The sequence below is a fragment of the Arachis hypogaea genome, chromosome 18 (genome assembly GCF_003086295.3).
Source record: "Arachis hypogaea cultivar Tifrunner chromosome 18, arahy.Tifrunner.gnm2.J5K5, whole genome shotgun sequence".
NCBI lineage: Eukaryota > Viridiplantae > Streptophyta > Magnoliopsida > Fabales > Fabaceae > Arachis > Arachis hypogaea.
Window position 1 is genome coordinate 44,282,489 of NC_092053.1, and position 26,299 is coordinate 44,308,787.

General features: G+C 35.5%; 1 non-coding gene across 1 annotated transcript; it reads left to right on the forward strand.

Annotated features, from left to right (window-relative positions):
* The first annotated feature begins 11,244 nt into the window (after positions 1 to 11,244).
* LOC112774856 (small nucleolar RNA R71) lies at positions 11,245 to 11,352 on the forward strand. Its single transcript, XR_003189314.1, has one exon. It is a non-coding gene; the product is annotated as a small nucleolar RNA R71 (small nucleolar RNA).
* Positions 11,353 to 26,299: the final 14,947 nt, after the last annotated feature.

Sequence of the window (26,299 nt, forward strand, 5' to 3'; positions counted from 1 at the left end):
TCTAACTCAACTGTGTCATCATTTGGATTATGAAACAGATCTTGTGGACGTGAAGTGTTGGAGTTGGCACAATGAGGTTGTTGGAGTTTGGGTGCCTGGTTGCAGTTCTATGTGGTCTTCTTGTGTCTGTGAAAGCTAAGATTTACATCGTAACTATTGAAGGTGAACCTGTTACTAGTTATGGAGGTGGAATTGATGGTTTTGAAGCTACTGTTGTTGAATCTGATGAGAAGATTGATACCAATAGGTAGGTAATTACAATTACATTTTCCTATGAATTTTCCATTTTTTGTTTTTTCCCAATGACATGTAAATATGTTTTGAGGAGATTAGTTAATATAATGAATTCTCTTTTGGTGAAATTAACCTTCCAAATCTAGTTAATATGATGAATTCCTTAAACATAGTGGTTGCTTTCAATTTCTAGCTTCAAGCTATATTCCTCTCTAATGCTTTTTTTTGTTATGTTTTCTTTGCTTTGGGTGTTTTACATGAAAATTTTATTACCAATTTAAATTCTCCTTAATCACATAAACCCGGAATTCATCTGAAAACTAAAGAATTAAGCTGTGTTTTTTTGTAGGCAAACAAGATTTAATCTGTTATTTATCTGATTGATTATTTTATTTTATTTTTATGTTGGTTATGGTGTACAAATATAAAATCAGGACATGGATTTTTTGTTGGAGATGAAGGGTACAGGCAGGACAGTGACATTCAGAAAGTTAAGCTTTTAAGGGAGGCATTGACACAGCTCTCCAAGTTAGTTGAGTCCAGAGTTAGTACAGGGTGAGTATCTTTTTTTTTGTGTGTGTCCAGCTTATGAGAATTTCTTTCATCTTAATTGATGTTGGAACCTGGAAGTGCTCATTCAGTTGTGTAGGTGATGATGATATTTGGATTGATAACATCAGATAAATGTGTGAAGCTCTAAACAATTGAGTGAATTTATAACTAATACCTTATGAACTATGTTCTGTTTCCTCTGGTTGAGATTATTTACTAAATTTTGATTCTATCATTTTAGCAGATCCAGAACTTGAAACATCAGTTCTTTCAGTTTGGTAAGTTTTATAACATAGCATAACTTTTCTTATTATAAATCTAAGTCAGATTTTTCTTGTGCAGTCTCGATACGATCTTAACACTATTCTATTCCTTTTGGAATTGGGGCTGCTGCCAGGTTAGATTAAACACTATCTACCATAAATCTTCTGTTTGCATATCTAGAGGCTGTGGATGGCAGCACCTTGGGCCTTTCATAAATCTAGGAGCATTCTACCTATGTGGGATTTCACTTGCTGCAACATTGGCATTTTGGGTCAAATTAAGAGGTAGAGAACTTTGGATTGGTATGACCATCTTTTCTAAGTTCAAACAGCATCCTCCCCCTCTCCCTGTAACTCATATTTGTCAATTTGCACCAGGTTCCATTTTTTCTGATCTTGTAGCTGATGAAGTCTCTAGGTTAATTTTAATTTTGTTGTTTGGATTTTGTTTGAATTTAATTTGACTTGAATTTTTAGGTTTAACTTAGTTTGAATTAGGATTTCAAATTAGAATTAGCTTTAGTTAGTGAACTTTGAACATGTTATTCTAGTTCTTGAGTGTTGTATTGTTGATGGTTTGGATAATAATTCTTGATTTATTTTATGTGAAAGCTGATTAGATTCTTTATTTCATTGGCTGATGTATGTAAAAGCAATATCGGCATTTTGAATTTCGAAAAAGCAAATTTAGAGAAAAAGAAAACATGTGGATATGTATCTTTACTTTTGGGGCTGTGAACTGATTTTCATGCATTAATTAAAAACATGGTTTGGTGCTTTATCTTTTTGTTACTAAGATTCATATTCATTTTGCAGCTTCTATTTACACCAATCCTGGATGGAAAAGCACTTTTGTATTCAGTTGTATCAACTTTTGAGGTGAGAATAGGAATCGCCTTTGGAAGTGGTGGAAGCCAGTCACTTCCTGCCACTGAATGGCCCAGTGTTTCTTCTTGTCTGGTGTGTTTCTACTACGTTTGATTTAATATAATTGTTCCAAGAAAAATAATAAAATTCGAGTTGTGCTATTTTTCGTAAAAGACTTCTATTTGCGGTGCTGTTGTAGAAAGAATATGAACTTCGGTTTTGATGCAACTCTTAGAAATTGTAATGCATTATGGATTATGAAGCTGATTCTATGTAAATGGATATCAGCTTGAAGCCTTTCATGTAATCATGCTTATTTTGAATTTAAATTTTTGTAGGAAAAGCTTTTTACTGACACCTTGGTTAAGACCATGGTGGAAGAAGCTTTTTACTTTGCCTGTTGGTTATTTGATGAAGAAGGTTGTTGGTGGCAGTATATATATTAGAGTGATTTCGGCTAGTAAACTTTCAAGGAGTTGCTTCAAGGGGGTGGGGGGATCTAGGAGGCCTCAAAATGGTACAACCGCCAATTTCTCGGTGGACAATTTTGATGACAAGGACCTACAAACATTTGTCGAGGTAGAAGTTGGGGACTTAATCAGGAGAATATATGTCAGACTTGGATCAACCCCTCGATGGAATGCACCATTTAATATGGTTTTACATGTTGGAAACCATCGTTTCAATCTTTATGAGTCTCATCCCAACAATATCAAGTGTGACTACCTAGCAAGTTATGAAAACAAGGTACCAAAATAATTACCATGTCAGGTCAAATAATAGTTACGTTCTTTAGTCTTTCTTATGTTTTGGAAACTACTTCAACTTTTATACAGCAATCGAAACTTGATGCAACAAATTCATTGATTGATTCATTGTTTCTTGTGTATTATGCTTCATTCCTTCATTGTGCAAACCAAGCTTGAAGCAGCTAAGTTGAAGTGAACTGCACTGCTGTTGCATTTGTTAAGCATACACAGATCTCTCATCTCTATTCATGGACTACAAGAGGATTCACAAACCTCAGGCTATTTAGTTCCATTTCAATTTACCTTTTGCATTGTCTTCTTCATTATGGAGTTCAAATTAGTCAGCCACCGTTGATGCCTTCCTTCTAATTTGTTAATTAAGTTGTTTGTTATGCAGCTGGAATAATTTCCCCAAGTAAACTGAGGATGAAGCTTATAGGTCACAGAAAGAAGGATGGATCCAACAGTAACTCATCCAGAACTTTTCCTTCCAGAATTGATAATGCTGAATTTGTCAACAGTTTACTATCCTCTAACAATGGCAACCGTGACGATGAAAGTCTGCATTTCATTTCTTTCTATTTCTTGTGTGTATATGATGAATGGCAATGACTTCATTAATTCCTTAATTCCAGTTACATCTCCTAGCTTAGAAGTTCCCTCGTTAAAGACTCAGTATGAACCAAAGGGAAATGGTGACACCGGCCTTACCAAGATACAGCATCTTCAAAAGGCTGATGGTGGAAGTTCAAGCACTATTCACCCGGTGAGAATAATAGAAGAGGAGAATCTTGATTATGACAGTAATGCTAGCTCATTCAGCTTGATTTTTAATAGTCCCTCCTAGAAAAATGCTCTTTAGGCCAGATTTTGAGATGGATAATTGATTTAGAATATGTTTAATTTAGTGGGTATGCTTAATTTAGTGTGAGATGTATAAATATTCAAAATTATGTTCATTCTAATGCTTTTGGTTCATTATAAATATATTTTTTTGTTGAAAGATCATTTTTATTATTTAAAGAAATTATTTATTATTATGTATTTATTTTTATTTTATAATATTTAACTCATTTAATTAAGAATGTAAAATGATACATGTAATCATATTACTAAATATTATGTTGTACAAAAAATTATTAGAATATATATATATATAGAAAATTAAAAAAAAAAGAGGGACCTAAGGCTACACTTATAAATGGTAGCCATGGTATACAATGTGGCTACGCTTTACAGGTGATGCAGTAGTGTTGAAAAGCGTAGCCTATTCTGGCAAAAATGGAAGCTGAAAAGCGTAGTCTTTGGTCCTAGACAGCATCACTTGAAAAGCGCACCCTATTCCCAAACGCCAAAAGCGTAGCCCTTGGTGCAGAAAAGCGTAACCTTTGAGAATAGGCAACGGCCGAATAGGAATCACTCCAAAAAGCGTAGCCGTAACCCAGAAAGCGTAGCCATAGCCTAAGGCATAATTTTTTTTCACTTTTGGCTACACTTTTCAAGTGTACCTGAATGGGTGTTTTTCTTGTAGTGCAAAAAGTGCTATTTACACTATTAACAAATTTACATCAACCAAAAGATAGTGCTCGATTGCATCCCCGGCAACAGCGCCAAATTTAATGCACAAGAATTTGTTGTTGGTTCGGAATTTAATCAAAACAAGGATCAATTCATTTGTAGCATAGTCCGAACCAACAATGAATCCTCTTCATCAAATATAAAAATTCAAATCAATTATATACCGAGATCAAGAGTACTTCAACCTCGGGTCGTCTTCCTTAGGAATGCAATTGAAAGTGCTACGCTTTCGGTTGTGAGGACAAAGGAAAAGGGGGTTTTGCAAAATCAAAGAACAAAAGATTAAATGAACTTGACAAATAAAAGAACAAAGAGATGATTGGTATGCGAAATTGTTACTCTGAGGTTGTAAAATTTGTTGCTCGTTCTCTCCCTGGCAATGGCGCAAATAACTGGTGCACTATACCATGGTCCAAACATAATCACAACTTCGCACAACTAACCAGCAAGTGCACTGGGTCGTCCAAGTAATAAAACCTTACGTGAGTAAGGGTCGATCCCACGGAGATTGTTGGTATGAAGCAAGCTATGGTCACCTTGTAAATCTCAGTCAGGCGGATATCAAATGGTTATAGTGTTTTCGAATAGTAATAATAAATAAACAGAAAAGATAGAAATACTTATGTAATTCATTGGTGAGAATTTCAGATAAGCGTATAGAGATGCTTTCGTTCCTCTGAACCTCTGCTTTTCTGCTGTCTTCATTCAATCAGTCCTACTCCTTTCCATGGCAAACTTTATGTAAGGGCATCACCGTTGTCAATGGCTACATCTCATCCTCTCTGTGAAAATGGTCCAATGCACTGTCACTGCATGGCTAATCATCTGGAGGCATTACCGTTGTCAATGGCTACATCCCATCCTCTCTGTAAAAATGGTCCGATGCGCTGTCACTGCATGGCTAATCATCTGGAGGTTCTCGATCATACTGGAATAGGATTTACTATCCTTTTGCGTCTGTCACTACGTCCAGCACTCGCGAGTTTGAAGTTCGTCACAGTCATTCAATCCCTGAATCCTACTCGGAATACCACAGACAAGGTTTAGACTTTTCGGATTCTCATGAATGCCGCCATCAATCTAGCTTATACCACGAAGATTCTGATTAAGAGATCCAGGAGATACTCATTCAATCTAAGGTAGAACGGAAGTAGTTGTCAAGCACGCGTTCATAGGGAATGATGATGATTGTCACGTTCATCACATTCATGTTGAAGTGCGAATGAATATCTTAGAAGCGGAATAAGTTGAATTGAATAGAAAAACAGTAGTACTTTGCATTAATTCATGAGGAACAGCAGAGCTCCACACCTTAATCTACGGAGTGTAGAAACTCTACCGTTGAAAATACATAAGTGAAAGGTTCAGGCATGGCCGAATGACCAGCCCCCATGCGTGATCAATATGATCCAAATATGAACTAAAAATCATAAGATGATCCGAAGATGTCAAATACAATAGTAAAAAGTCCTATTTATACTAAACTAGCTACTAGGGTTTACAGAAGTAAGTAATTGATGCATAAATCCACTTCCGGGGCCCACTTAGTGTGTGCTTGGGCTGAGCTTGAACTTTACACGTGGAGAGGTCATTCTTGGAGTTGAACGCCAGTTTGTAACGTGTTTCTGGCGTTCAACTCTGGTTCGTGACGTGTTTCTGGCGTTTAACTCTAGACTGCAGCGTAGAACTGGCGTTCAACGCCCTTTTGCGTCGTCTAAACTCGGGCAAAGTATGGACTATTATATATTTCTGGAAAGCCCTAGATGTTTACTTTCCAACGCAATTGAAAGCACGCCATTTTGAGTTCTGTAGCTCCAGAAAATCCACTTTAAGTACAGGAAGGTCAGAATCCAACAGCATCAGCAGTCCTTCTTCAACCTCTGAATCTGATTTTTGCTTAAGTCCCTCAATTTCAGCCAGAAAATACCTGAAATTACAGAAAAACACACAAACTTATAGTAAAGTCCAGAAATGTGAATTTAACATAAAAACTAATAAAAACATCCCTAAAAGTAACTAGATCCTACTAAAAACATACTAAAAACAATGGCAAAAAGCATATAAATTATCCGCTCATCACAACACCAAACTTAAATTGATGCTTTTCCCCAAGCAACTGAAAATCAAATAGGATAAAAAGAAGAGAATATACTATAAATTCCAAAATATCAATGAAACATAGCTCCAATCAAATGAGCGGGACTTGTAGCTTTTTGCCTCTTGAATAGTTTTGGCATCTCACTTTATCCATTGAAGTTCAGAATGATTGGCATCTATAGGAACTCAGAGTTCAGATAGTGTTATTGATTCTACTAGTTCAGTATGTTGATTCTTGAACACAGCTACTTTATGAGTCTTGGCCGTGGCCCTAAGCACTTTGTTTTCGAGTATTACCACCGGATACATAAATGCCACAGACACATAATTGGGTGAACCTTTTCAGATTGTGACTCAGCTTTGCTAAAGTCCCCAATTAGAGGTGTCCAGGGTTCTTAAGCACACTCTTTTTTTGCTTTGGACCTTGACTTTAACCGCTAAGTCTCAAGTTTTCACTTAACACCTTTACGCCACAAGCACATGGTTAGGGACAGCTTGGTTTAGCTGCTTAGGTCAGGATTTTATTCCTTTAGGCCCTCCTATCCACTGATGCTCAAAGCCTTGGGATCCTTTTTATTTACCCTTGCCTTTTGGTTTTAAGGGTTATTGGCTTTTTGCTCTTGCCTCTTGGTTTTAAGAGCTTTTGGCTTTTTCTGCTTGCTTTTTCTTTTTCTTTTTTTTTCGCCATTTTTTTTCTTTTTTTCTTTTTTGCAAGCTTTTGTATTCACTGCTTTTTCTTGCTTCCAGAATCATTTTTATGATTTTTTAGATTATCAAATAACATGTCTCCTTGTCATCATTCTTTCAAGAGCCAACATATTTAACATTCTAAAACACCAACTTCAAAAAGACATATGCACTGTTCAAGCATTTATTCAGAAAACAAAAAGTATTGTCACCACATCAATATAATTAAACTAAGTTCAAGGATAAATTCGAAACTCATGTACTTCTTGTTCTTTTGAATTAAAAATATTTTTCATTTAAGAGATGTGATGGATTCATATTCACTACTTTAAGGCAAAGTTACTAAATACTAATGATCATGTAATAAGACACAAACATGGATAAGCACTTAAAATAAAGAAAATGAAAAACAGAGAATGTAAGAACAAGGAATGAGTCCACCTTAGTGATGGTGGCGTTTCCTTCTTGAGGAACCAATGATGTCCTTGATCTCTTCTATGTCTCTTCCTTGTCTTTGTTGCTCCTCCCTCATTGCTTTTTGATCTTCTCTAATTTCATGAAGGATGATGGAGTGCTCTTGATGTTCCACCCTTAATTGTCCCATGTTGGAACTTAATTCTCCTAGGGAGGTGTTGATTTGCTCCCAAAAATTCTGTGGAGGAAAGTGCATCCCTTGAGGTATCTCAGGGATTTCTTGATGATGAGCTTCCTCACGTGTTTCTTGAGCTCCATGAGTGGGCTCTCTTGTTTGCTCCATCCTTTTCTTAGTGATGGGCTTCTCTTCCTCAATGGGAATGTCTCCTTCAATGAAAGCTCCAGCTGAGTAACATAGATGGCAAATAAGATGAGGGAAAGCTAGCCTTGCCAAGGGGGAGGGCTTTTCGGCTATTTTGTAAAGTTCAAGGGAGATGACTTCATGAACTTCTACTTCCTCACCAATCATGATGCTATGAATCATGATGGCCCGATCTACAGTAACTTCAGATCGGTTGCTAGTGGGGATGATGGAGCGTTGGATGAACTCCAACCATCCTCTAGCCACAAGCTTGAGGTCCAGTCTTCTAAGTTGAACCAGTTTGCCTTTTGAGTCAATCTTCCATTGAGCTCCTTACACACATATGTCCATGAGGACTTGGTCCAACCTTTGATCAAAGTTGACCCTTCTAGTGTAGGGGCGTGCATCTCCTTGCATCATAGGCAAGTTAAACGCCAACCTCACATTCTCCGGAGTAAAATCTAAGTATTTCCCCCGAACCATGGTGAGATAATTCTTTGGGTTCGGGTTCTTACTTTGATCATGGTTCTTAGTGATCCATGCATTGGCATAGAACTCTTGAACCATTACGATGCCGACTTGTTGGATGGGGTTTGTTAGAACTTCCCAACCTCTTCTTTGGACTTCATGTCGGATCTCCGGATACTCATTTCTCTTGAGCTTGAAAGGGACCTCGGGGATCACCTTCTTCTTGGCCATAACATCATAGAAGTGGTCTTGATGAGCTTTGGAGATGAATCTTTCCATCTCCCATGACTCGGAGGTGGAAGCTTTTGTCTTCCCTTTCCCTTTACTAGAGGATTCTCCGGTCTTGGGTGCCATCAATGGTAATGGAAAAACAAAAAGCTTATGCTTTTACCACACCAAACTTAGAATATTACTCGCCCTCGAGCAAGAGAAGAAAGAATAGATGAAGAAGAAGAAGAAAATATGGAGGAGAGGAGGGAGAGGTGTATTCGGCTATTTAGGGTGGGTTTGGGTGGGAAATTGATTTTGAATTTTGAAGGTAGGTGGAGTTTATGAGGTAGGATTATGGGGAAGAGTGGATGGATGTGAGTGGTGAAGTAGTGATGGGGAAGAGAGATTGAGGTGATTAGTGAAGAGTTTTGGGGAAGAGTGTTTATTGGGAAGAGAGGATGAACATTGAGAAGAGGGAAGAGAGTGAGTGGAGGTAGGTGGGGATTCTGTGGGGTCCACAGATGCTGAGTTGATCCTGTGGGATCCACAGATCCTGAGGTGTCAAGGATTTGCATCCCTGCACCAACTAGGCATGTAAAATGCCTTTGCATGCAATTCTGGCATTTAAACGCCGAATTGATGTTTGTTCTGGGTGTTCAGCGCCCAGATGTAGCATATTTCTGGCGTTGAACGCCAGCTAGATGCTTGTTTCTGGCGTTCAGCGCCAGCTCTTCCTCAATGTGCATTTCTAGCGTCTGAACGCCAGGATGCTGCTTGTTTCTGGTATTCAACGCCAGATCCATGCTCTGTTCTGGCGTTGAATGCCAGCCAGATGCTCCTTACTGGCGTTTAAACGCCAGTAAGATCCTCCTCCAGGGTGTGATTTTTCTTCTGCTGTTTTTGATTCCGTTTTCAATTTTTATATTTATTTTGTGACTCCACATGATCATGAACCTAATAAAACATGAAATAACAATAAAAATAAATTAAAATTAAATAAATAAAAATTGGGTTGCCTCCCAACAAGCGCTTCTTTAATGTCAATAGCTTGACAGTGGGCTCTCATGGAGCCTCACAGATGTTCAGAGCATTGTTGAGACTTCCCAACACCAAACTTAGAGTTTGGATATGGGAGTTCAACACCAAACTTAGAGTTTGGTTGTGGCCTCCCAACACTAAACTTAGAGTTTGACTGTGGGGGCTCTGGTTGACTCTGTTTTGAGAGAAGCTTACTGTGCCTCTTTTTTATGTTTACAGAAGGATGTCCTTGAGTTTTAAACTCAAGGGAGTCCTCATTCAATTGAAGGACTAGTTCACCTCTGTTAACATCAATCACAGCTCTTGTTGTGGCTAGGAAGGGTCTTCCAAGGATGATGGATTCATCCTCATCCTTCCCAGTATCTAGGATTATGAAATCAGCAGGGATGTAAAGGCCTTCAACCTTTACTAACATGTCCTCTACTTGTCTATAAGCCTGTTTTCTGGATATGTCTGCCATCTCTAATGAGATTTTAGCAGCTTGTACCTCAAAGAATCCCAGTTTCTCCATTACAGAGAGTGGCATGAGGTTTATTCCTGACTCAAGGTCACATAGAGCCTTTTCAAAGGTCATGGTGCCTATGGTGCAAGGTATTAGGAACTTTCCAGGATCCTGTTTCTTCTGAGGCAGTCTCAGTTGATCCAATGCATTTAGTTCATTGGTGAACAGGGGAGGTTCATCTCCCCAAGTCTCTTTACCAAATAAATTGGCATTCAGCTTCATGATTGCACCAAGGAACTTGGCAACTTGCTCTTCAGTAACATCTTCATTCTCTTCAGAAGAAGAATACTCTTCAGAGCTCATGAATGGCATAAGAAGGTTCAATGGAATCTCTATGGTCTCTAGATGAGTCTCAGATTCCTTTGGTTCCTCAGAGGGAAACTCCTTATTGATCACTGGACGTCCCAGGAGGTCTTCCTCCTTGGCATTCACGTCCTCCTCCTCTCTTGTGGGTTCGGCCATGATAGTCAATTCAATGGCCTTGCACTCTCCTTTTGGATTTTCTTCTGTATTACTTGGGAGAGCACTAGGAGGAGTTTCAGTGATCTTCTTACTCAGCTGGCCCACTTGTGCTTCCAAATTTCTAATGGAGGACCTTGTTTTATTCATGAAACTCACAGTGGCCTTAGATAGATCAAAGACTAAGTTTGCTAAATTAGAGGTATTTTGTTCAGAGTTCTCTGTCTGTTGCTGAGTGGATGATGGAAAAGGTTTACTATTGTTAAACCTGTTTCTTCCACCATTATTAAAGCCTTGTTGAGGCTTTTGTTGATCCTTCCATGAGAGTTTTGGGTGATTTCTCCATGAGGGGTTATAGGTGTTTCCATAGGGTTCACCCATATAATTTACCTTTGCTATTGCAGGGTTCTCAGGATCATAAGCTTCTTCTTCAGAAGATGCCTCTTGAGTACTGTTGGATGCAGCTTGCATTCCATTCAGACTCTGAGAAATCATATTGACCTGCTGAGTCAATATTTTATTCTGAGCTAATATGGCATTCAGAGTATCAATTTCAAGAACTCCCTTCTTCTGAGGCGTCCCATTACTCACAGGATTTCTCTCAGAAGTGTACATAAACTGGTTGTTAGCAACCATGTCAATGAGTTCTTGAGCTTCTGCAGGCGTTTTCTTTAGGTGAATGGATCCACCTGCAGAAGTATCCAATGACATCTTAGCTAATTCGGACAGACCATCATAGAATATATCCAGGATGGTCCATTCTGAAAGCATGTTAGAAGGACACTTTTTGGTCAGTTGCTTGTATCTCTCCCAAGCTTCATAGAAGGATTCACCTTCCTTCTGTCTGAAGGTTTGAACATCCACTCTAAGCTTGCTCAGCTTTTGAGGAGGAAAGAACTTGGCTAAGAAAGCCGTGACCAGCTTATCCCAAGAGTTCAGGCTATCTTTGGGTTGAGAGTCCAACCACACTCTAGCTCTGTCTCTTACAGCAAAAAGAAAAAGCATGAGCCTGTAGACTTTAGGATCTACTCCATTAGTCTTAACAGTATCACAGATCTGCAAAAATTCAGTTAAGAACTGAAAAGGATCTTCAGATGGAAGTCCATGGAACTTGCAGTTCTGCTGCATCAGAGAAACTAATTGAGGTTTAAGCTCAAAATTGTTTGCTCCAATGGTAGGGATGGAGATGCTTCTTCCATGTAAATTGGAATTAGGTGCAATAAAGTCACCAAGCATCCTCCTTGCATTATTATTATTTTCGGCTGCCATCTCCTCTTCCTGTTCGAAAATTTCTGTAAGGTTATCTCTGGATTGTTGTATTTTAGCTTCTCTTAGTTTCCTCTTCAGAGTCCTTTCAGGTTCAGGGTCAGATTCAACAAGAATGTTCTTGTCCTTGCTCCTGCTCATATGAAAAAGAGGGAACAGAAAAATAATAATAATAGGGGTCCTTTTTACCCAGGTATAGAGGTTCCCCTGTGTAAGTAGAAGAAGAAAAGAATGTAATGTAAAGAAGGGAAGAAGAGAAAATTCGAACACAGATGGAAGAGGGGGTTCGAATTTGGGTGAGATGAAGTGTTAGTAGATGAATAAATAAATAGAAGGAGATGAGAGAGAAAGAGGATTTTCGAAAATAAAATTTTGAAAAGGGGTTAGTGATTTTCGAAAATTAGGAATGAAAGCAAATTAAAATTAAAAATTGAAACAATTAGTTAATTAGAAAGAATTTTTGAAAAAGAGGGAAGAGATTTTCGAAAATTAGAGAGGGATAGTTAGTTAGGTAGTTTTGAAAAAGATAAGAAACAAACAAAAAGTCAATTAGTTAGTTGAAAAAGATTTGAAATTCAATTTTGAAAAGATAAGAAGATAAGAAGTTAGAAAAGATATTTGAAAATCAAATATTTGAAAAAGATAAGATTTAAAAAAGATATGATAGAAAGATATGATTAGAATTAGTTTTGAAAAAGATTTGATTTTTAAAATCACAATTAATGACTTGGTTCACAAGAAATCACAAGATGTGATTCTAGAACTTAAAGTTTGAATCTTTCTTAACAAGTAAGTAACAAACTTGAAATTTTTGAATCAAAACATTAATTGTTGATGATATTTTCGAAAATATGATATAAAATTAAGAAAAAAAATTTTGAAAAAGATTTTTAGAATTTTCAAAAATAAATAAGAAAAATGAAAAAGATATGATTTTTGAAAAAGATTTTGAAAAAGATAAGATTTTTAAATTGAAAATTTGATTTGACTCATAAGAAACAACTAAATTTTAAAACGTTTTGAAAAAGTCAACTCAAATTTTCGAAATTTATGAGTGAAAAAGGGAAAGATATATTTTTTTATTTTTGAATTTTTAATGATGAAAGAGAAAAACATGAAAATGATGCAATGCATGAAAATTTTGGATCAAAACAATGAATGCATGCAAGAATGCTATGAATGTCAAGATGAACACCAAGAACACTTTGAAGATTATGATGAACATCAAGAACTTATTTTTGAAAATTTTATATGCAAAGAAAACATGCAAGACACCAAACTTAGAAATTTTTCATGTATAGACACTATGAATGCAAGAATGCATATGAAAAACAAGAAAAGACACAAAACAAGAAAATATGAGGATCAAACAAGAAGACTGGCCAAGAACAACTTGAAGATCATGAAGAACACTATGAATGCATGAATTTTTCGAAAAATGCAAAGAATGTTTAGAAAAAAATGCAATTGACACCAAACTTGAAATTGACTCAAGACTCAAACAAGAAACACAAAATATTTTTGATTTTTATGATTTTATGAATTTTTTTTTTGGATTTTTCGAAAATTAATGTGAAAAAGAAAAATAAGGATTCCAAAATTTTTAAGAAGAATTCCAGGAATCTTTCAATATTAGCCCAAAGCTCCAATCAAAGGGTTGGACATGGCTTAATATCCAGTCAGCTTTAGGATATAAATCAGGCATGCAACAGCTGATATTCAAATTAACTTGCCTCTATGCTGATGGTTGGAAGCCCCTATCCAAAAGGATTAGACCTGGCTTTACAGCCAGCCAGGCTTCAACATGCTTCATGAAACACTAGAATTCATTCTTAAAAATTCTGAAATAATTTTCGAAAACAGATAAGAAATTTTTGAAAGATTTTTGAAAAATTTTTTTGAAAATAAAACAAAAAGAAAATTACCTAATCTGAGCAACAAGATGAACCGTCAGTTGTCCAAACTCGAACAATCCCCGGCAACGGTGCCAAAAACTTGGTATGCGAAATTGTTACTCTGAGGTTGTAAAATTTGTTGCTCGTTCTCTCCCTGGCAATGGCGCCAATAACTGGTGCACCATACCATGGTCCAAACATAACTTCACAACTTCGCACAAGTAACCAGCAAGTGCACTGGGTCGTCCAAGTAATAAAATCTTACGTGAGTAAGGGTCGATCCCACGGAGATTGTTGGTATGAAGCGAGCTATGGTCACCTTGTAAATCTCAGTCAGGCGGATATCAAATGGTTATAGTGTTTTCGAATAGTAATAATAAATAAACAGAAAAGATAGAAATACTTATGTAATTCATTGGTGAGAATTTCAGATAAGCGTATAGAGATGCTTTCGTTCCTCTGAACCTCTGCTTTCCTGCTGTCTTCATTCAATCAGTCCTACTCCTTTCCATGGCAAACTTTATGTAAGGGCATCACCGTTGTTAATGGCTATATCTCATCCTCTCTGTGAAAATGGTCCAATGCGTTGTCACTACATGGCTAATCATCTGGAGGCATCACCGTTGTCAATGGCTACATCCCATCCTCTCTGTGAAAATGGTCTGATGCGCTGTCACTGCATGGCTAATCATCTGGAGGTTCTCGATCATACTGGAATAGGATTTACTATCCTTTTGCGTCTGTCACTACGCCCAGCACTTGCGAGTTTGAAGTTTGTCACAGTTATTCAATCCATGAATCCTACTCGGAATACCACAGACAAGGTTTAGACTTTCCGGATTCTCATGAATGCCGCCATCAATCTAGCTTATACCACGAAGATTCTGATTAAGAGATCCAAGAGATACTCATTCAATCTAAGGTAGAACGGAAGTGGTTGTCAGGCACGCGTTCATAGGGAATGATGATGATTGTCACGTTCATCACATTCATGTTGAAGTGCAAATGAATATCTTAGAAGCGGAATAAGTTGAATTGAATAGAAAAACAGTAGTACTTTGCATTAATTCATGAGGAACAGCAGAGCTCCACACCTTAATCTATGGAGTGTAGAAACTCTACCGTTGAAAATACATAAGTGAAAGGTTCAGGCATGGCCGAATGGCCAGCCCCCATACGTGATCAATATGATCCAAAGATGAACTAAAAATCATAAGATGATACGAAGATGTCAAATACAATAGTAAAAAGTCCTATTTATACTAAACTAGCTACTAGGGTTTACAGAAGTAAGTAATTGATGCATAAATCCACTTCCGGGGCCCACTTGGTGTGTGCTTGGGCTGAGCTTGAACTTTACACGTGGAGAGGTCATTCTTGGAGTTGAACGCCAGTTTGTAACGTGTTTCTGGCGTTCAACTCTGGTCCGTGACGTGTTTCTGGCTTTTAACTCCAGACTGCAGCGTAGAACTGGCGTTCAACGCCCTTTTGCATCATCTAAACTCGGGCAAAGTATGAACTATTATATATTGCTGGAAAGCCCTGGATGTCTACTTTCCAACGCAATTGAAAGCGTGCCATTTTGAGTTCTGTAGCTCCAGAAAATCCACTTTGAGTGCAAGGAGGTCAGAATCCAACAGCATCAGCAGTCCTTCTTCAACCTCTGAATCTGATTTTTGCTCAAGTCCCTCAATTTCAGCCAGAAAATACCTGAAATTACAGAAAAACACACAAACTCATAGTAAAGTCCAGAAATGTGAATTTAACATAAAAACTAATAAAAACATCCCTAAAAGTAACTAGATCCTACTAAAAACATACTAAAAACAATGCCAAAAAGCGTATAAATTATCCGCTCATCAATGATCAAAATTGGAATTAATGCAAGCAACAAGTAAGTAAGATCAAAACTAGTGAAAATGGTATAAATGCATAAAAGAGCCTTGACTTGGGAATGAGAGTCCAAGGAATCCCTTCCTTGTCATGACCACAAATATAATAATTATGATGAGTCAATCTCGCCTAGTTAAGTCCTAACATCGAGGAGTAAGTCAAGCAAGCATAATTGACCTTAATCCATAGGTCCTAACCAACTTATCAAACTAGTTGATAAAAGGCTAGCTTTAATGGAAACAAGAGTCAACTAACTACCCATGAATTACCACTAAATATCGGACATCATGACTCTAGCATCCTAGGAACTCAAATCCCAAGCCAAGGTGTGAAAATCTACTCAAAATGTAAAGTTGTTATTTTCACAAACACTTTGTGGGCACAAAACCAAAACATGAGAAATTACAAGGAAAATTAGAAGATTATAACCAACTATCAACAAAACCAAATATAAACAAGCAATCAAGCATAAAGGAAGCATGGAACATAAAATTCATTGATCAAAACTTCAAGAAACACAAAATTGTAATTATGAACAAAGTAACTTGAACCAAAAGGAAATGAAAGTAAAAATGCTTTAATAAAAAGTGAATTGAGAGTACTTACAATTAAAAAAGTAAAAATCCAAAATCAAAGCTTGCTATAAAATGCTACAATGGAAATTAATAAACCCTAAGGGAGCAATGCTACACTACTACTACTCCTACTCCTAATTATGTTCTAAAAACTCTCTAAGTGAGCTCAAGCTTAATTCTACCTAATGCCTTCATATGTGTTGATACACCCTTCATATAGCACTTCAATTCATCCTTCAAGCCTTCCAAAATGGGCCAAAAGCCCTCAGAAATTGTGCAGCACGTGTTTCATTAATGCCACCACGTGCAGGGCTGAAAGGTGACCTGTGCATACGCACAGGTGCTTGTGCGCACGCACACATGGAAATTTCCTCTTGTGCGCACGCACGGATGCTTGTGCGCACGCATACTTGTCCTTGTTTTCTTCATGTGTTCTCCCTTGTACATGCTTTCTTCCACTTTTGGCTATCCATTCTTGCCTAAATGACCTAAAACCACTCAACAAACATGTCATGGCATCAAGTCGAATAAAAGTGGAATTACTTTGCTCATTTCAAGCATAAAATTGCATGTTTTCATATTTAAATCCAATTTAGGGGGCAAAACACAAAAGTATGCTATTTCGGTGCTTAAGTGGAGGTTTATGTGATAGAATCCATCCAAATTGAGCCAAAATATATCATCAAATATGGACTTATCATGCACTTAAACGAGCATTTCTGGAGCTACATATATCCAAATGATGTGCTCTTAACGGTGTTGGAAAGCTAACCTCCAGAGCTTTCCAACAATATATAATGGTTTATACTTTTCTTCGAAGGAGCCTGCCCATATTGGGCGTTGAACGCCTAAGGCCTACCCCTTTTCTGGCATTCAACGCCCTCAAAAGAACGCAAGCCAGTGTTGAACGCCCAATCACCCCCTTTGGGGCATTCAACGCCCACCAAGAAGCACAAGACAGCATGGATCACCCCCTAATGGGCGTTGAACGCCCATCCCTTAAGTTGGACACTAAGCTCAGCCCAGATACTCAACCAAAGTGGGCCCAAGAGTGGACTTTTGTACCTTTAGTATAGTCTATCATACTTTTGTACTTCTTAGTATTAGGTTATTATATATAGGAGAAGATCACCCTTGTTTAGGATCTTCTTCCACCACTTTTCACATTCATATTACTTTCTTTAAGCTATGAGCTACTAAAACCTCCTAAGTTAGGGTTAGGAGCTCTCCTGATTCTCATGGATTAATAATACTACTATTTCTATTTCAATACACGTTTGATTCTATTCTCTTATGAATTTTTGTTCTTCATCTCATGAATTAAGGATGAACTGTGACATTCATTCTTGTTCTACATGGGTTCCGTGTGAGTCCTGACCCGGATAGCATTGAACCACATCCAGAGAATGCACTGCGAATTCCAAGAAAGTGCCTGAGCGACTTTGAATAAGTGACATAAAATTCTGTTGACCGTGGGTTGCTGAGGTCTCTGTGGCATTAAGGTTAGAGTCTGAGAAGCAACATTCCCTGATCCGGAAGATCCGACCTTGTCTGTGACATTTTGAGTAGGATCGCAAAGGGGAGTGGATTGCTTAGGTCTTCACCTTCGGCTATAGTGGGAAGCCATGAGTTAACTTGATGAGAGGACATTAGTTTCTCGGATATGGTGGACTGCTAGGGTTTAGAAGAGGCTAACTTGATGAGGATGCTACATGAGTTAGTCAATTACGGCTGCCATTGAATGAATCATTCGTTATTGAAGTAGATAGTAAGAAAAGTTAATCTGGAAAGAATACACATCTCCGAAGCCTTAACTGTATCTTTATCATTGTTTTCACAATCAATCTGGTATTTCGTATTTACTATTTCCTTTATACTTTCAAACAAACAACCATCTTTTCTAATCGCCTGACTAAGATTTACAAGATAGCCATTGCTTGCTCAATCCGACAATCTCCGTGGGATTCGACCCTTACTCACCTGAGGTGTTACTTGGATGACCTGGTGCACTTGCCGGTTCAGTTGTGCGGAGTTCAATTTTGCGCACTAGCCAATCTACTCAATCGGTGCTTAATATTGACTCAACCTACTAGAACAAACCAGGTAAACAGCTCAACTGAAAAAAAACTAGTCCTTTCTAATTTTTTTGTGAATTTGTTGCTACTTATATCATCTGATAAAGTCTCTTTTTGCAATACCTGCACAAATGAGTTAATAAAATAAATGCCTTCCTTGTCAAATTTTTATACCACTTTATCCTACTGTATATCTGCTATCAATCTAATAGATCGCAAGACATCAAGCGGTTGGTTCAGGATTTCTGTCTCCCATTGGTGAAGTTTTCTCCTCTGTTGAAAGTTTCAAACTCACTTTAAGCCATCACATAATTCACAATCCCCAATTATGGATCTTTTTTTGCTTGAAATTAAGACGAACCTTGGAAAGGAGTTTGATAAACCCATATTTTATGATATATTTTGTGCTTAATCTGAGTAATTTATTCAATCCTTCACCCACTTATTCATATTAATTGCATGGTTTTACTTTCCCTTCATCATTATGTGATGTATGTCAAAAACATGTTTCCTATGCTTTAAAATTAATTATTTTAATTACCTTTATTTTCATTCGATGCCGTGATTAGTGTGTTGAGTAGTTTCAGATCTTCTAAGGAAGGAATGACTTAAAGGATGGAAAGGAAACATACAAAAATAGAAGGAAAGCATAAAACGGAGTTTGTGAAGAAACTGGTATCCACGCGATCGCATGGGCGACGCGGACGCATGCCAAGCACGAAGAAGCAGCGACGCGACCGCGTGACAAGGAAAACTCCAAATGACGCGACCGCGTGACCCACGCGGACGCGTGACAGAGGCCACGCACCAGAAATTACAGAAAATGCTCCCAGCAAAATTTGAAGCCCTTTTTGGCCCAAATCCAAGTCCAGAATGCATAGACCAGAGGTTATGAAGTGAGGGAATGCATCCGTTCAAAGAGTGACCACTTTAGTTAGTTTTCATGAATTAGATTTAGTTTTGAGAGGGGGATTCTCTCCTCCCTCTTCTCTCTTTAGGATTAGGATTTAGAATTAGAATTTTATTCGCTTTCAGGATTATCTTTTTATCAGGTTCAATATTCCTTTTTATTTACTTTTGCAATTTAATTTATGAATTCTTCCATGTTACAGATTACATCTTTGAATTAATGTTATTTGAGGTATTTCAGTTTAATATTGCTTTCTCTTATTTACATTATTGTTATTCCCATCTGAAGGCATTTTTATTCCAGAAGATTTACTTTTCTCCTTTTTGGTCTTGGTTAAGAAATCAGTAACTCAAGAGTTATCAAACTCAAACATGAATGATAATTGTTATCTTGTTAATTAAATGAACTTCAATAATCCCAATCTTTTCTTAGGAAATAAATAGGATTCGAAGATCAAACCAATTAATCCCTTGACCTTCCTTTATCTTAGTAAAGGTTAACAAAGTAGAATTAAGATTCAATTCTCATCATCATTGATAAGGATAGCTAGGATAGGGCCTCTAATTTCTCATACCTTGCCAAAAGTTTATTTACAGTCATTTATTTATTTTACTTGCCATTTAAATTACTTGTTCTTCATTTACTTTGATTGCCAATTAAACCATTCGCTCCTCATTCTCAAAACCCCAATTTACAATCTCCATAACCAATAATAAGAACATACTTCCCTGCAGTTCCTTGAGAAGACGACCCAAGGTTTGAATACTTCGGTTATCAATTTATTTAGGGGTTTGTTACTTGTGACAACCAAAACGTTTGTAAGAAAGGTTGATTGCATGGTTTAGTAACTATACTTACAACGAGAGTTTACTATAACCTCTAAACCATCAATCTTCTGCTCTTTCAGAGTTCTATAGATTCCTAACTTGTAACTATGTATCCTCCCAGAATCTGGTTTATCTATCATCCCCTACTTCCATAGCTAGTCCATCAATTATCTTCTCTCTCACATGTTGCTTCTTTATGTGCAATTGATGGCATATATCTCTTCATGTACTTCCTTTTTATTGGTAATGTTGAGTTGACAACAACTGATTATGGTTCAAGCTATTGTATGAGCACACAACCTTCTTCCACAATAGACAGTTCTCCTTAAAGAATCTCTACCATCATTTAAACAGTAAAGCAGTATTACGAACCACCGCATCTCCCACTCCCAAGCCTCTTAGCTTTTTCGATGCATGTATGATATTTCACCTTTCAAGAGCCAAACTAGGTTGTCCATCTTTCTTTTTCCAAAAGAACCTCCTCTGCAATACAATTATTTTTTGTACATCAACATTTGGCATCTTATACAAACTCATATATCTGTCAGCATTCGTATCTTTTATAGGTACAAATGATAATTTATTCATTAAATATATATGATTAAGACTTAATTAATAACGAACCTTTGCCCTTGTCCACTTTTCCTACACTGTAGTAGATCCATTCCCGTGGTTTTGAGCTTAGCACTAGAGACTAAGGGTGTTCAAAACTGATCCAATCCGAACAAAACTAATCAACCGAAATAAAAAATTGATAACCAAACAAACCAAAAACTAAAAAAACAAAAAAAAAGTTTTTTGCATTTTTTTGTTCGGTTCGGTTCAGTTTTTGGTTTTGACACCAAAAACTTGAACCAAACCGAATTGAACCGATAAATTTAACTACGTAAGTTAATTTTAGAAAAAGATCCCCACTTGACCTACCTAAACCCTAATCCACTCACACTCACTCACTCCCTCTAAAAAAGAGCCTTCACTCCTCTCTCATTCACGTGGCGCAAACTCCTTTAATCTCACTTAGGCTTCATGCACACAAACTACTTTCTCACTCCCTCAGTATCAGTCTCCACTCTCCTTTCTCAGTCATAGACTCATAGTCCTCTACTCTTCTCTGGCATCACCATCCAGCAACTGCTATTTTCATCCACTGTTTATCGAAGTCTCATGCCGTCTAGCAGCGCTGTCGTTCTCAGTGTCGTCGTTCTCGGCCTCTATGTTGTGCTCCGTCATCTTCACTCTCTACGCCGTTCTTGGCGCTGTGCTGGCCGTGATACTCAATCCTTCTCAGCCTCTGCACCTTCTGATGGTTGTAAAACTAACTAGGCAAGTGCACCGAATCTTATCTAGTAATACTACGGTGAGTGGATATCGTTCCCACGAGGAATAATGAACTGAACAAGCAATGATTATTTGACTATTCTAATTATACTGATTGAAAACTTGTCTGAGAGGTATTAAATGTTAAAAATAGAGAATTTAAAAGAAAGCAGTTATGAATGATTAGGAAAAGTAATATGAATAAAAACGTTAAGGCTTTGGAGATATTAAACCTTCAGAAAAAACACTTCTTGCTATCCACATTGATCATGCAGAGATATATCTATGACAAACCATAGTTAATCAAACCCCAGTTCCTTAGTGATTCAATTTCTCTTAATCTAATAAACTATCAATTCCTTGATCAATTTGTTATGATAAGAGGTCAAGCACAATTTATGATTTATAGCCACACAATTCTTAAGGATTAATCCTAGTTGATTTTATGTCACTTATCAAAGCTAGTTTTAAAAACTTAAGAAATTATGAGAAGAAGTTTCAAGCTTAATTCCATTAAGCAAGTTTTCGAAGGTAATAACAGAATTCAAATCAAATTAGAATTATTTTTCAATACATTCCAACCCTTAAGATGAAGAACGAAACTTGCTTCTTAAGAAAAAAATCAACAAAAGTAGAAAAACAATAACATTAGTCCATCATAATCAATAGAGCTCCTAATCTTAACAGAGGAGATTAATGACTCATAGTGTAAAAGCAAAAACAAGAATTTAAAATCAGAGAAAACTAAAGTGTCCCCAGAAAAACTCTTTGGACTTATTTATATTCTATTCTAAACCTAATTTTCGAATTTAAATACAGAATTAAATAAAATATTTTCTAATTAATTTCAACCAAAAGTGATCTTCTCCTTGAACTTGAAATTCAAAGCTTGGCACTTGCTTATTTGAAATAATGGACCATGCAATTGATCTTTGGACTTGGGGAGTTGGTGTGACACTTTGTGAAGGTGGAGTGACATGCCAAGGTACTTTAGTGGTCAATGGAGCTTGGCCCAAGAAAGTGAGGCATAGACATGACACTTGGTGAATGTTGTGTGCCACTTGGAGAGTTGGTCAAACTTGGCATGGCTTGGTGATGGTGGCGTGCCACACCCTTGTATTGGCATCTTAGAGGACCTCCTGTTTTGTGGCCCAGCGCGTGCCACTTGAGATAGTGGTGTGGCACGCCCATTCAAGGATGGGATTAAAGGCATGGCACACCAAGAGAGGGCATGACATGCCCAAGCTTGTGGCGTCCCTGGGGGTTAGGCATGAAAGTGTGGCACGTCATTGGCAGGGCGCACGCCATGCTTGAGGATGGCTCCCTGGAGGTGTATGGTCGAAGGCGTGACACGCCATGTTTGGCTCCTTAGAGGTTGCTTATGCTTGGCGTGGCAAGTCAGTGGTTAGGTGTGGCACGCCTAAGCTTGTGCCGTCTCTGGGATGACCATCTTCTTCTTATCTTTCTTTTTTGCTCTTGTTAGTGCTTTTTTAATCATTTTTCTATAAAAATACATATCACAAAACATTCAAAGTACATTGACCAAAACATATGGAACTTAGAGCAAGATCATTAATTTTATTAGGATAATGAACTAGAAAGCCTGCTAAAGATGCTCATGCATCGCTCCCGTCGTTGCCTCTTCCAATGGAATCTTAAGTATGATTTGTTCATTTTTTGTCCTAATTTTTTGTTTATTATGATTTTTAAATGTTTTAAGCTTTAGAATTTTTATTTTTTTAAATTATGTTTGTAAATTGTGTTTATTTATTGAAATTTGTTATGATTCTAATTTTAAAAATAATGCAAAAATTGAAGCACGGGTCCTATTCTTCTAATTTGAGAATTGAGAAATGAGAATATCTAACATTTAGAGGCACATATTTAGTTTAGTTAAGTATTCATACCACTATTTAACATTCATTTTTTTATAAATATACAACCTCATTTAGTATTAGTTGTTTGCGTTTTAATTTAGTTTTCAATTTCAGGTTCTTTGTTCACTCAACAATGTTTTGCTATTCTACTAGAGAATATCAAAATGTAGCTGCTTTGCAAAAAAAATTAATAGAGACAACTTTTTTTTTGGGTTGAACTTTTCATGTTTTTTTATTTTATTATAATTTCTTTTAATGTTGAACTTCTTGTATCAAGATTTTTGTCCTTTATTATATTATATGACTTTATTTATGACTTTGTGAAATTAAATTTATTATTTTATTACATATATTTTTATTAAAAATAACATAAGACAAAATTTTAGTATATGAGAAATAATAAGAACAGAATATTTTTTAATTTGAAAAATTAAATAAATTGAACTGAACCAAAATATATATATATATATATATATAAATTAAATCAAACTATTAATATAAAGTTACATCAAATAATTTTTCTTTAAAAAATAAAACCAAATCAAACCGCAAACATCGCCTGCTAGAGACTGGTATGTGGAGGTGGAGCGCGTACAATACTTTAACGTTGGAGTAATAAATAAACAATGCAATGTTTTTTTTTTTTTTTTTTTTTTTTCTGGCAAGTTATTTAATTGAATAAAATAAATGCAACTTTGCATATAAAGAATGGATGTTGATTTTGCACTTGCTTCTGGGCATAAAGCCATAAACAAATGTTTGATCCTTCACCCTTGTTTGCTTGAGTGGACAAAATCTCGGGACCAAATTGTCCACGTGCCTGACTTCAGAATCATCTAACAACAGTGTGATTTATTTATTTTATGTGCATTAGCTATTAATTATTTCACTACTAGAATGAAACCCCTATTTAAATTATTCCTTAAAAAAAAAACCATGATATGTTATTAATAACGATAATACTATAAAAAATATAATTTGTATAACAAAATTCAGCCTTTTGTTAACCTTTAAGTTTATTTAATTATTTTTTAATTAAACTATATTCCTATTTTTTTGATACATATTTGTAATTAAGATTAATTTAAATTTTAAAAACTAAAATTTCTCTAACTTCCTACCTACTTTATAGTTATTGTTTTTTTATTTTATGTTCCTTCTCTCTCTGTAATATAATTTTTTTCTATCTTGTTCTCCGCTCCATAATTTCAAGTCAACATAATTCATTCCAATTTAAAAGTCAAGTCCTTCATTTTAATTCAACGTAGTTCATTTTAATCCAAAGGTGTTGCATTGTTCTCAGTAAATTTACTACTTTAAATTAATATTTTTTCTATTATGAGTATTTTTCTTTGTTTCTTCCATCACGTTTTGTATCGTCTGCCTCTCTCGTACAGGACATGCTTCAATTCAATTCAAGAGTGACCTTCAATTTAGTTCAAGTCAAAGGTGCTCCATTTCTCCCAATAAATTTAGTACTTTAAATTTATATTATTATTATTATTATTATTATTTGTCCCATTATTTATGTGATTGTTTATTTTGTATTTTTTTTATCCTAGTATGTTAAGAAATATCATGATCAACATCTTTAATTATATTTATAAATAAACATAATAATTTATTTTTATTTAATTAGAACTAGGTTGATCTTATCTTATTTTAATAATAGAGTTGTTACAAATAAAGTAATTTATACTTAATTAGTTTGAGTAAAAATGCAACAAAAATCAAAAGTTTAAGTAAGAAAATGTAGATGGTATGTTCATAAAAAATATTTTTTTTTTCAATTATAACATATCTAATAGTATGATGTTATATACAAAATATTTTTGAAACACATCCAAAATCATAAATTCTAGAATTTAAATATAAACGTTAAAAATACAATTAATCTTTTGATTTTTGATTCGATAAAACGTATCTAATATTTATTATTTTATTATTAGTTGAATTTTTTCGTTACTTATTTGAACATTAACGTTTTTAAAATTATTAAAATCAATAATTAAGTTAATTTTTTTAGATCTTATGAATAGAAATATATCTAACATATATTATCGTAGTATTAGTTAGAACTTTTATTACTTATTTGAGCAGTAGTATTTATTCATTTTAATTTTTTATTGATGTTATTGTTTGATATTTTAGCTAATGGTTAAAATTAGTTTATTTCGTAAGCTTATTACACATACAAAATAATACAATCGTACTCAAAATATTTTAGAACACATCTAAAAATTTATCAAATAAATATAAAATTTCACAATAAAATCTCGTATCTCATTTCATTATTAGTTGACATAACACGTATCAACATACATATATTCGGTGCGATGAAGACATACTTGTATCCTTTCTTATTCCAATGCTATAAGCACAAGAAAATAGTTTAGAGATAAATATAGTTTTACGGTATTAAGTATAAGTTGATTGATAGATTGATAAATAGATCATAATTAATAAATAGATAGATTGATAGATTTGGGTTGTTTAAATTTTAAATTTTAGGATATGCAAATTTTTTAAGTTAATTGTTAATTAGTTTTTATGATAAATATTTATTAGTATTCATACTATACTGATACTCGATAATGTCAATGGATTGATAAATTAGTTAAATTATTACATTCCATACAAAAACAAAACATTTAACTATTGCTATCAGTTTCGGTCCTGAACTGATCCAAGATGTTTTTTTTTTTGGTCTTACTGATCTAAAATGTTTAACCAATATGGACACCTAATTATTAATTTGTATATATTTTAATTAATTATAATTTTTTATTTTTCTAATATTATGATGACTATAATTTTATTTATAATCTTAGACATCAACATGGCATTTGTGATAGACTTGAATATGCAGTCGTAATAAGAAGAAATTGACTCATTTGATACCCATATTGATATGGACGATATAAATATTTGTAATGGTTCTAGCAATTCTGCTACAGAAATTAAGTGCACGACTGAGGTAGTTAATATTTTTTCTTTTGAAAATTTTGATAATGTAACAATTTATTCTTCTGATATTTATGGCCGACTTTTTTACTTGCATGCTAATTGTAGGTTATATTTTAATATATTCCTGTGAACACATCTAAATATATGAGCAATGACACTATAAATATATATATGCATGCGTGTAATATTTTGTCATTCTTTTGTCATAATCTTTGTCA